The sequence below is a fragment of the Penaeus monodon genome, chromosome 16 (assembly GCF_015228065.2).
Source record: "Penaeus monodon isolate SGIC_2016 chromosome 16, NSTDA_Pmon_1, whole genome shotgun sequence".
In the NCBI taxonomy this organism is placed as follows: Eukaryota; Metazoa; Arthropoda; class Malacostraca; order Decapoda; family Penaeidae; genus Penaeus; species Penaeus monodon.
Genome location: NC_051401.1, coordinates 16769284 through 16782824, shown reverse-complemented (window position 1 = coordinate 16782824; position 13541 = coordinate 16769284).

The following is a 13541-nucleotide window of genomic DNA, read 5'->3' as shown; positions in this document are numbered from 1 at the left end:
GGGCAAGTAGAGAGAGGGGGGAGAAAGAGAGGAAGAAGCGGAGGGAGAAGAGAGAGATAGAGGAGGGTAGAAGAGAGAAGAGAAGGGGAGGGGAGAAGAGAGAGAGGAAAACAAAAAGCGGGCAGCCCAGACAGACAGACAGAAAGTATTCCCAGTTTCTGTTTAATCTATAAATCTGCTCAAATATCGCTTACCCTGCTTTGCCTCACGCATTATCACCAACAACTTAACCAAAACATGATAACGAGACAGTACTCATCAGGCAACCACAGGTAAACCCACTAAAACCACCTTACGCCACAAAAGTCCGCCAAGCCAATCGTGGCCACCTCCCCCTCCTCCAGAAGTCTGGTCGAGGTGACGAGGCGCGCGCGGGAGGCCGAGACCATGCAGACCGAGGTGGAGAAAGTGCGAGACAAGGCCCGGCTCTCGTCCCGGACGACATCGCCAAGACGGTCGATCGCCGAGGAGAACTGAGGCTGCGAGGCCGTCGCTGGAGGAGGCCGATGCGGCGCTCAACACGATCAAGCCGGCGCATAATCGTTGGTGTACGAATGGAAGGGAGGCCCCTTGGGGTTGGCTTCGTGTGCTTCTGTTTGTTTCTGTTTCTTTTTTTTCCCCGCGTTTTGTTTTGTGATCTTGTAATCTTGTATATTTTTGTTTTTATTTGTATTTGTTATATATATATTTTTTTGTTTCTGTTCATGATGGTTGTAGTTATTTGTGTTTGTTGTTTTTGTTTTTGTTATGTGTTTTATGTCATTCGCTAAACGAGCCTTTTTTTCTCCTTTACAGCCACAATCCGCAAACTAGGTCGACTCCCTCCACCTAATCATAGGCGAATCATGGACTGCGTGTTGTCTCCCTGTTCCGCCGCCGACTGCATCCTGTCAAGGCCGAACCCTGTGGCAGCCTGCCTGCTCCAAACCCTCTTGCCCGATAGCCTCAAGGTTCATAGTTTGTGTCTTTTTTTTTAAGTTTTTTTTTTTATGAGACCGTTTCTTTTTTCTTTTTTTCCTTTCTTTTCTCTCATTTTTTCTTCTTTTTTTTCTCTTTTTTTAATAGGGGTTTGATTTTAGTTCAGATTCGGATTTTTTTTAATGTTACTTTTGAGGTTGAGGTTTAGAGCTACCACTAAAATGTAGAAAGAATGTGTTTCGAGATCTTGCAATCACATGTCGCCGAAATGTAAGATACATATCCAAATACATATCCATATAAATAGACAGACGGATTAGATAAGCTCAATAAGATAGAATATAATTGTAATATGTAATAAATAAAGCATAGATTAACAGATGTATAATACTCTGTGTAACATAAACCTCAATTAGATGATAGATGGACAGATAGATAGAGCTAAACATATACCACCCCCGGCAGAAGATAAAATATCTTCCTCCCATATGATAGATGAAAGATATGTAAATAAGAATATTACATCTATATTCTCTTCCCTGCAGAGTCACGATATAGAAATAAATCTATAATATTTTCCCCTCACAATGTGGAGGGACAGATGAATAGAGCTAAATATATCAAAAGGTAATCAGATAGATAAATATCCTCCCCACTCAGAAGACAAGTTAGAAATCCAACGAGATATGAAAATGTACAGTACATCTATATTCCTCTTCAAATGACAGATAGACATGATCTATATTGTCCACGAGTATAACCCCCAGCTCACTTCTCACGTGATATATCCGAAAAAAAAGATGATAGACAGATACACATAACTATATGGTAGTGAATATTGATTGATTAAACGGCTAGATTTAAATTACAATTGATAGATATAGCTATCAACAGGTAGGACATGAGCCAATTATATAGTTTTAGTTAGATATAGCCAATACATGATATAGTTAAAGGCCTATATATATAAGCAAACGACACACTAGATAGCTAAGCCAATATAGCAGATAAATAGTCAATAGATATAATAGATTCGTCAGTAGACTTAAATGGCTATACGCGGATAGACAGAGCTAGTAGGCGGATATATATAACCAACAAATAGATAGACACAGCCAATAGACGCAGATAGATAACCGCTAAACAGATAGACTCAGCCACTAGCCAGACTTCACATAAACAGAGCCTGAAATGCCGTCCAACCTCTCTCTCTCCCCTCCCCGCAGAATGATGCCCAGCACGACGTTCCTGCTGTCGGCTGCCAGAACGTTCCCCAAGGACATCACCATCAACGACGAGGTGGTGGAGCTGCTTCTGGAGCCCTACTTCGACATGGATGACTACGACATGGAGACGGCGAAGAGGGTGTGCGGTGACGTGGCGGGGCTCCTGTCGTGGACCCGCGCCATGGCCTTCTTCTTCGGCGTTGCGAACCGGAGGGTCTTCCGCTCAAGGTACGGAGGGAGGGGGAGAGGGTGTGGAGGGTGCTGGTGCTGGTGGGTGGGTGGGTGGGTGTGGGGTGGGGATTGATGTGGGAGAGGAGGGTAGGGTGGTGGGTGGATGTGTGGGGGGGTGTGGAGGTGAGGGACGGGTGTAGGGGTTAAAAGGGTTGGTTGGGTTTAGGGGGTGGAAATCGATTGTTGTTGTGGGTGGGTGTGTGTGAAGTGAGTGGGCATAGGGTTGATGGTTATGTGGGTAGTGTGCGTTGTGGTGTGTGTGTGTTGTGTGGTTTTATTTTAACATTTGTTTTGGGGGGGGGGGGAATCTTGTATGTTTATTTTTTTTTTTTTACGCAGTGTCTTTAGGATATGTTTTGAAACAGAATGCGTATATGCATTACGTTTTTAAATTGTTTTATTAAGATATTACTAACGATCTATGAGCATTTGAACAAGTCCCTGTAAAAATAATTTTTTATTAATCTTCCTGCCTCTTTTTCCATCAACCTTCCTCTCCAAATGAAATCACTTCCCTCAATAAATCCATTTCTCCCTACATTCTTTACGTCCGTCCCCTCCTCCTTTCTTTCCTCACCCTCTACCCCCCCTCCCCCTGATTTTTTCTCCATTCCTTCCTCACCGTCTCCGCCTTTCACCTCTCCCCTAATATTCCCCCATTCCCCTCCTTCCCCTCACCCTCACCCCTTTCTCTCCCCTTCATCAATCCGCCTCCCACGCCCCCCCCCTACATGCATTCCACTTCCTTTAACATTCCTTTCCCCTTCCCCTCTTCTTTCCTTCCTTCCTTCCTCCCCCCCCCCCCCCCCCCCGCCACAGTCCAATCTCGCCCTGCAAGAAGCCCGCCTGCTCGTGCCATGGGGACTGGAGCGCGCGCAGGCCGAACTTGGACGAGAAGGAACGCGAATCGACGTCCGTGCGCGGTCAGTAACCAAGTGGCTCTGGCGAGAAACAGAAGCGATCGATTCCGGCTACGTCTGCAGGAGGAAGATGCAGGCAGCGGCCCCCTCATCAACGGCCTGGCTGGGGAGAAATTCGCCTTGGACGGAACAGAGTAAGCTTTTTCGGGAACAGCTGTGGCGGTAGTGAGTGAAGGGCTGGAAATCGGACAGGGATGGTAATGATAAAGAGGACAGTAATGGTAAGATTGTGATGATGATTATAGTACTGATAGAATGACTATTGATGAGAATATTATGATGAATGTATATAAGCAATACTACTACTACTACTACGACTAATATTATTATTGTCGTTCTTGAAGTAGTGATAATATGTCTAATGAGAATAATACTAATAACATTGATAAGAAAATAATCATACTATTAACAGTAGTGATAATGATGATATTTATGGTATTAGTGATATTAGTGATATTAGTAGTAAAGTAAAGAAGATTAATGATAATATTGATAAGAATAATGGGTAAGAATGAACGGCGATAAAGAGAGGATATATAATATATATATATAATTATATACTATAGTATATATATATATATTATATATATATATATCTACATCTACACACACACATCACACCACACACACACACACACACGTGGTACACCACACACACACACACACACAGCACATATATATATATAGATATATATATATATATATATATATATATATATATATATATAATGTATGTATAATGCGTGTTGTTTTGTGAACCACAGGGTCACACATGTCTTTATACCAACACGATACCCACAGCCTCCCCCGCAACCAGCGGTCAGTATCTGGCAAAGCCGAACTCCCCGCAGAAACCAACTCCTTCCCGACCTCCAACAGCACGCCATAACCCCCACAACCTCGCACACGAGGCTGGTGGAGAACGTCCTGGGTGACCACGGCCTGTCCTCTCGGTACGCCGGGGCCCTTCAACCAGGAGTACAGGGACCATGGATGACGTCCCAGCTGGCGGGAAATGCTGGACACGAGCAAAATCCGTACACCGCCGCCTCTGGAAATTACTACGTGGCTTGTTGACAATGCGACTGTGAGTAGTCGTTGATAGAGTAACAGGTTGTTGGTTGAGTACTGCAAGTTTGTTGTTGGTGGAAGAAACTGGTAAGTTTACTGTTGTAATGTAACTGTAAGTTTTATTGGTAATGTTACTGCTGATTTATAGTTGATTGAGTGTCATTTTTTGATATAGTTCCATTTGTTGATAGAGCAAGTATAAGTAGTTGGTAGAGTAGTTGATAACTGTAAGTAGATTACAAACCAGTCGAAAGTCGCAGAAAAAAATCATCTGTATGTAGTTATTGACGAACGAACGACAAGCAGATCTGATGAAAACCAAATAAATAACGAAAGAAAAACAAAACAAAACAGAATACCCAAACCTAAAAACAACAACCAAGACCCACAAAAAGAAGAAAAAAAAAACGCATCTTATCCAGACAGATTTCCTCACCCCCGTTCTGTGCAGGTATCCGAGTGGAATCTGCAAGGCCTCCCGAACGATGAACTGAGCATCCAGAACGGCATCATAGTCAGCAAGGCTTCCTGCTATCCTCTGCTCATAGATCCTCAGGACAGGGCAAAAATATGGATCAAAATCGAGAATCTTCTAATGAGTTACAGGTGAGTAACCCTTGTGCGAGGGATGTTTTTGGAAATGTTTACTTGATCGTGTGAAGAATAATTATGAGGAGGATGGCTAACAAAAGCTTGGTTTTATGTTGCTTCTCTCTCTCTCTCTCTCTCTCTCCGCTCTCTTTCTCTCTCGTGAAGGTCGTCTCTCTCTCTCAATGCCTCTCTCTCATCTCTCCTCTATTGGCGCTGTCTATAGGCACCCCCATGCTCCCTGGTCTGAATCTTTTGATACATTGAAAAAAGGTTTTTAGAGAACTGTCCTTTAAAACAGAAACCGCTGTTCATCTTAGGGCGACCTAAATAATGATTTTAACAAAATCTATGCTAAGTTTTAGCTTAAGAGTGATTAAGAAAACTAAATTTGAAGCAATATATATAAGCTACACGAATTACAGAAAACAAACCTCTTCTCTGTTGGATTTACATAATAAACTAACAGACCAGACAATCATTCTTCACTTCGATGTCATCCCGTGCATGGTTGCTGACCATAGAACCTATCACTGATTGACGTTAAATATAAATACAACAAAGCGGACCACCAGAATAAAAACTTTTTCGGTGCTAATTTCAAACACTATAACCCTCAATCTTTCTCTGCGAGCTTATTTGTCTAAGAAAGTACTCTATCAAATATTTCACTGACAGATAATGTAAACGACCAAGTAACGATTCCCCCTTACAGGACGTTATTAAAGCAAGCATTGATGCACTGGCTCCCTACGTAAGCACGAACCGTCAGAAACGTCCCCCCTGTGCGCCATGGATAAATGACGCATTCAGAGAGCCATTAGCGATAGAAACACATGCCCACCAAGCCCTTAAATAACAGGAAATGAGGCCGCCCTTCAGGTAGATTATAAATTCAAAAGAAAAATGTAACATTAACACTAATTCAAGCGTGCAAAAAGTGACATTATTCAGAAATAAATTCACAGAATATAAGGACAACTCTAATAAAACATGGAGAATTGTTAAAACACTTAGTGCCTCACAAAAAGCACCTCATTAATTGCCTGCATAAGGCCCATACAAGAATCCGACCATTTTAATGACTTTTTTCCAAAAAGTGGAAAACTAACTTATGAGCAAAGCAATTGCTTCTAAGTTACAGAACAAAACCAACAGATCGTGCAAGGCTTCCAACTATTCTTTTTTCAGACCACCAACCAGTGGGCATAGAAACAATCATCTTTAAGTAAATAAACATCTCGCGAAACAAATGCTGTAGGAGCAGAGCGGCATTGCTTTGCGATTTATCAGAGATGTATAACCTGGCAACTGTACATTATGTTGACGGTCCTTATTTAAAAACACCTCTCTTGTTACTGGTGTCTTCCGTCGCTTCTGGGAAACATGGTATAGTAACTCCCCTTTTTCAATCGGGGATATAGACGATGTCAATAATTAGGCGCCCTATTACTATAAACTCCCCTATCTTATCCAAGAATTCCTTGAAAAGAATTGTAGCAAATCAAACTGAACGAGTTTCCGGGAGACAATGACTCATTATCTAAAACACCAACATGTTTCTAGATATAGTTTATCTACTGAAACAGCTTTACTGCAAATTACTGATGAAATTTATAATAACATAATAACAAAATCAGGTAAATTTTGCTCACATTATCGACCTTTCTTAAGGCTTTTTGGATGGTGTCCAACCATGAAATTCTCCCTTAACAAATTAGTAAAATCATAAAATTGATACCTTTTGGTTTAAAAGTTATTATGAATACAATGACCCATCGGTAAGAATCAATGATGATAGTCCTCAAAACAACAGTACCTTTTGGTGTTCCGCAAGGTCTATTTTAGTTCCGATCCTATTACAATTTTCATAAATGGAGTTTATCAACAATAGCCCATAACTTGTCTTTAGTGCAGTACGGCCGATCATTCACAGTTTTCTTCACAGTGACTCAGTAAACAACCTAAACACACGTTAATAAGAAACACTCAACATACTCTTACACAAGCAAAATTATATTTTGACGTCAAATGGCCTTGAAACTAAACCACATAAAACTCATGTAATATTCATTAGGTAGTCGGCATAACCTAGCTAGAATTCCCAATGACACAATCATAGAAATTTGAATGCTCCTGCTCTATCAACCGGCACGTTTCAGTAATAATCTAAGGAGTACACCTAGACAGCTTCATGATCCTTTGACGCCACATAACGTTTACAAAATACACAGGAATATAGTGGGTACCCTGATATATCTTAATCACCATAAGAAATCAAATCACTCTGAAGCTAGAATCATGGTTGTTGTAATACTTAGCTCTAACATAAATTAACTTGTTCCAAATACATTTGTGGGGTCGCTAACAAGACCCAATGTCAAAAAGTTCAAACATTGACAAAACGTGCTGCCAAGTAGCACTAGTAAGACAGTAAACTTGATCACGATCACCCCACAAATCAAAAAATGAAATGTTTAAAAAGTCATTCTAAATGCAGCTGATGACACATGTTATTCATTTACAAAATCATTTCATGGGAATTATCCAAAATGGTGTTAATGCCTTTGAACAAACAGTAGGGAACACATCAGGTGTCCCAGACACGTCAAGTAAAATTCCCTTTTTGTTAAGAGATCGAATACTATACAGGGGCACGTCCAAATGGAAATACGTGGACCCAAGATATGGGTAACATGATACCAATATAATATAAGAGACATAACAGCTTCTTTAATTTTTAAAACGAAATTTAAAAGAACAACCTCTTAAATACACAGAAGTACATAATAAATGGTATTTATGTAAAGAATAACCATTTGTAATTTAATGGAATAAATGTGTTTGACTTTTGACTTTTTTGACTCTCGGGGAGGAGACAGATTTTTTATTTGCTTAGTTCTCGATCAAGCAGATATGGAAATAATCAGTTAATCCTTCTTCATGTAAATAAAATAACGTTAAACAAAAAAACAAAAACAAAAATGAAAATAAATAAAACAAATAGAAAGATATGATTAATACAAACAGTCCATCCAAGCCAACCAAACAACCCAGCATACCCGTCCTTAAAAAAAAATAATAAATAAATAAAGATAATAAATAAAATAATTAAAAAAAAAAAAAAAAACAGACCTGAAAACGCACCAAAAAAAAAAAAATAAGCCAAAACCCGGCCTTTCCAAACCCTTCTCCAGATTTCCTCGCTGAACCACAAGTACTTTTCCGCACGCACCTCGAGGACTCCCCTGTCCGCTCGGGGCGGCCGCTGCTCATCCGAGGACGTGGCGGAGGAACTGGAACCCCGTCCTTGGACAACCTCCTCGAGAGATAACTTCATCAAGTCAGGATCTGATACTGAAGTGAGTAGAGGAAGGCTGTGGTCTTGGATTATTATTATTATTATTATTTATTATTATTACTTTTTTTAAGAGTAGAAAAGGGTGATGATATTAGGTGATATTTTTCTCAGAGCTTTCCTGGTGGTTTGTGCTGATTTGGGGTGTCATGCAAGAATAAAATACCGTGCCATTGTATATGAATCAGCCGTGACATTCTCTCCTGTATACCCTCCTGGGGCTCCTCATTCTTCCTCTTTCTTTTTCTTCTTCTTTTTCTTTGTTTTCCTCCTCCTCTTCATGTTCCTTCATCTCTTCTTCTTCCCTCTCCTTCTCAGTAATATATTAATCTTCGTTTTCTTCTTCTTCTCCTTCCTCTTCCTTTTCTTCTTCCTCTTCTTCTTCACCCTCTTCCTCTTCCTGTTTCCCTTCCTCCTCTTCCTCTTTCCCTTCCTCCTCTTCTTCCTCCACCTCCTCTCCCAACATCCTCTTTTTCCCGACCATCCTCCTCTTTTCCCTCCTTCTCCCCCTCCATCCCTTTCCACCACCCCCTTTCTCCCCCCCCCCTTTCTTCTCCCCCCCCCCCATCCTCTTTTTCTTCCTCCCCCTCTATCCTTTCCGCCCTCCCCCCCCCCCCTTATTCTCCCCCCGCCCCCCATCCTCTCTCCCGGTCCACCTCGCAAACAAACCATTTGCTTTCTCGCCAACCAGGTTCTAGTCCCGGTGACAAGGGTGCGACGTGATGCCCGCTTCATGCCTCTTACATCACGACGAGCTGCCCCAACCCGGCCTACACCCCGGAGCTCTCTGGCGAAGACATCGATCATCGCTTTACGGTCACATGTCATGGCTTGGAGGACCAGTTTTGCTGGGTACGTTTGGTCCTTGGCGATGGAGAGAGGGAGAGAGGGTCGTAACCTTGGCTAGGGGATTTTTTTTTTTTTTTGTTTTTTTTTTTTTTGGTGGGGGGTGGCGAGGGGTGGGGGTGTTGGAAATCTGGCAGAAACGTAGATTGCTGGGGATAAAAAGGTTGGAGGGGGGGGGAGAATGAGGGTATAGCGAAGGGGGACGGGAAGGATTGGAAGGTTTGTCTAAGATTTTTTCCTTTTTTTTTTTTTTTTTTTGGGAGGGGGGGTGGGAAAGAAGATTGAGGGGGAAAGGGTTTGGGAAAATGTAGGGTAACTAGGGAAAGGACGGAAATGATATTTGGAAACTCTGTCCAGAATTAGGGTGAAAAAGTGAGGGATAAAGGATTGGAAAACAGATGGTTATTGGGAGAAGGGGCGGGAAAGGAATGGCAGTTCATGGCCTCGGATTTTTGGGGGGGAAAAGATTTAGGGAAAATGACGGGTATTGGGGAAGGGGAAGGGAAGGATCGGAAACCTTTGGCGGAAGAATTGGGGGGAAATGGGTTGGTGAAAATAAGGGGAAAAGAAAGTTGACGAGAAAGGGTATTTTTATATGTTTTGTGTGTGGTGTGTGTGTGTGTGTGTGGTGTTTGTGTGTGTGATGTGTTGTGGTGTGTGCATATATATATAATGGCTTGTTGGCAATAAAGAGGTTGTGGAAACCGAGCAGTTGAAGCTGCGGCAGAGGTGGTGTCCCCGGGGTTGTTATTTCTTCGTGAAGGCGTTCGGGGTGACGATCTTGGGCCTTGACCTGGCTTTAAGAACAGAAACGTTGACTTCGAACGTTTTCCGTTGGCAGGCCGAGTGATTCGCCACGGAGAAGAGCGACTGGAGAGCGAGCGCGTGGCTTTGATCGAGGAGGTGCTGGTAGAACAAGAGGAGGATGAAGGAGCTCGAGGATAACCTTCTTTTTTCGTCTTTACTTCGGTCCATGTTAAGAGTTTCAGATTCGGAGGAGGAGGAACGAGTTCTCCTTCTTTTTTCTGTCCTTTAATAATCGATTCTGCTCCTCTCTGCCTGTCGGTCTCTTTCTCACCCACTCTCTTCCTCTCGCCCCCCCGTCCCTTCCTCCCTTCGCTTCTCCTCCGCCCTCCAATCACCTCCCTACTCCCTTTCTCTCCAATCTTTTCAATTTGCGCCTCCTCCCTCATTTTGTTTTTCTTCAAAAAGTTTCTAACATTCTCCCACTCTCTCTCATCCCTCTCAGTTCTTTACAAAAGACCAGGAAAGTGGGTAAATGCTTTAATGAAAAATAGCTAGTAACCACGATCACAGATTTCTTTTAAAAAATCATAACAAATTCGAACGCTAATTCCGAAAACCCACCAGGATCTTGGGTGGACTACGAAGACCTGATGCCATGGTGTGAAGACACGACGTCAACCGGGGCGCAGGACGTGAGCACCAAGTTGCAAATTGCATCGGAGAACGAGAGGAGATCAACGGCGCTCGGAGGAGTATCTCCTGTGGCCAAACACGCGGCTCGATCCTCTATTTCCCTCATCCCCGACATGGCGGCGGTTAACTGCATGTACCAACCCTTCCCTCAGGCGTTTCTTCCCCTGTGCTCCTTCGATATGTCCCATGACGAGTGAGTTTGTGCTGGTGGTGCCACGAGTACTGCGAGCACGGAAGTGTCTAGAATTCTTATTGGAGTATTGATGTAGATACATTGCAACAGGCTACGATTCACACAAATACAGATAACACAACTACACTGATACACAAACACACAAGCTCCTACAACCAACAGAGTCACATACACTGTATACGCCATATACACACCAAATAACCCATGAAGCTCCTGAAAGACATGACACGAGCTCAACTTTAGCCTAGCTATTCGTTTTGTAGAGGCACTTCGAACACTAAGGGAGTCCTTCCGATTTTACTGAACACACTTCAAACTCCCTCCCTGAATTGTACTAACGATTGGAGTCTTCAGTTCGCTATTGGCTCGCTACTATTAGCCTCATAAGATACCGATTTCGGAACAGAACCAAATGTTCACTGATTAGGTCGACTGTGGGATTAAACAGTGCAACGTAAAGAATTCGTACCCTCCCAACAGTATAGTCCCTAAATGGGAGGTTTGGTTATATTTTTCGATAGCATCTATTCTGTTTGTATTTTTACTTTAAGTATTTATTTTAAGTCTAAGCCCCTTTCTTGTTTCTTTCGCTCTAATAAGAAATAAGTGCCGTGTATGAGTTTTTCCTTCCAGTACATTTTAAGTATTCAACTACAGCAATAGGAGTTTTGACCAAGTATCTTAAAAACTCATGCATTTGGACACACGCAACATCATCCAAAATAAATTCGGAGAAAAAATAGAGGACAATCTCTCCTCCCATTAACCCCACCCCCTCTCCCAACCTCCTCCAGATCAGACCGGAGCAACACGTCCAAAGGGCGGATCAACAAATCATCAAATACCTGACGTTGCAAGTGTGGCGGAATGCCTGTCGGGGCTTCTACGAGAGGCATAAGTTCCTGTTCACGCTCCTCCTGGCGATGAAGATTGATCTGCAGTCGGGTCACATCGGGCACCATGAGTTTATGAAGTTTATTAAGGTAGGAGGTGTAGGAGGAGGAGGGTCGAGGTTGGTTGTCAGGGCGCTTGCAAAATGGATGTCGATTGAAATTTCGGTGGGAGAAAAGCGTTGTTGGTCTGTGAGGTTTAGAATGTTGTGTTACAAGGATTATAGATGCTTTTCTCTCTCTCTCTCCTCTCGCTCCCTCCCTCCTTCCCTCCGTCTCCCTATCTCTTTCCCTCTCCTCCCTCTCCCTCTCCAACTTCCTCTCTCACTTCCCTTTCCCTCTCCCTCTTTCTCCCCTCCCCCCTCCCTTTCCCCATATTAGGGCGGAGCTTCCCTGGACCTGAAGGCAGTGCCAGCCCAAGCCCTTCCGCTGGATCCTCGACATCACGTGGCTCAACTGGTCGAGCTCAGCAAGCTCCCTCAGTTCGTCAACATCCTCGGCAGATAACGGAGAGCGAGCGAGATTGGAAGCAGTGGTTCGAGAAGGAAAAAACCCGAGGAGGTATTATTTGTTTTTGTTGCTTTTTCTGTTATTTTTATTATTTTTTTTCTTTTTCTTTGCTTTGCTTTCTTGTCCGTTCGAATGATTGTTTGATGCTTGTTTATTCTGCTTATTTATTTGTTTGTTCGTTCTCGCCCACTTTCTTTCAGTTTTGTTTGTATATATATACAAAATTGAGATAAATGGATTTATAGGTAGGTAGGTGTGGTAGCTTAGCTAAATGTAGATAATGAACTTTTTATACTCAGATGTACTAAAAAAAGAGATGAAATATCGCCCCAAATCACATAATGCCGTAACATTAACATCCCAAACCTATAAAATTACTCACAAAAAGAGATACGAACAAACAGTTCATAATCTCCAAACAAGACATCATTCATTAAAAACAACATCTCTCCTGGCAATTATTCGCAGGAGGAGCTGCCTTGCGGGTACTCGCGGTCCCTTGACATGTTTCGACAGCTGCTTCTGCTTGTTCCTGGTGTCCGGATCGCACGCTGTTCTAGGCCCGCAGATACATACGAAGCAAGTTTAGAAATTTGGTCTTGCCTTGAAGTTCGTTTTATATAGGAAGAGAGAATATGTATATTATTTTGTTTGTGGGTGTGAGAGAAAAGATATAGCTTTTATTTCATTGTATATTAATATAGATAGTTATGATGATGTGATTTATCTCCCTTCCAATGTTTACTTTTTTATCTTCGTGTTCTCCTCCGCAGATAATAATCCACTTTTATATATACACCAGGTTCTCTCGGGGAACAGTTCGCCGACAGTGTTATCCTGGACCTCGAATCCACGTGGGAGGAATCGGACAACCGAATCCCGCTTGTGTGCTTCCTGTCTCAGGGTTCGGATCCGTCCGTTCAGATCGAGACTTTGGCGAAGGCGAAGGAAATGGGTGTGTCTCCCGTTTTCTGGATTAGAAGTGGGGGAGTGGGAGAGTGAGGGAGGGGAGGGAGAGAGCGAGAGAGAAAGATATATATATTATAATATATATATATATATATATATATAATAATATATATATTAATAATATATATATGGGGGCCGCGGTGGCCGAATGGTTAGAGCGTCGGACTCAAGACTGTCACGACGGCAATCTGAGTTCGAGGGTTCGAGTCCACCGACCCGCCGGTTGTTTCCCTTAGGCAAGGAACTTCACCTCAATTGCTACCTAGCCACTGGGGATCAAGTCAGCCCAAGTCAGTGCCGGTAAATAGAGATGGTGACTCGAATAAAAACACCGGGCGGAAGGCAATGGCAAAACCACCGCTCTAAATTGCCAAGAAAATC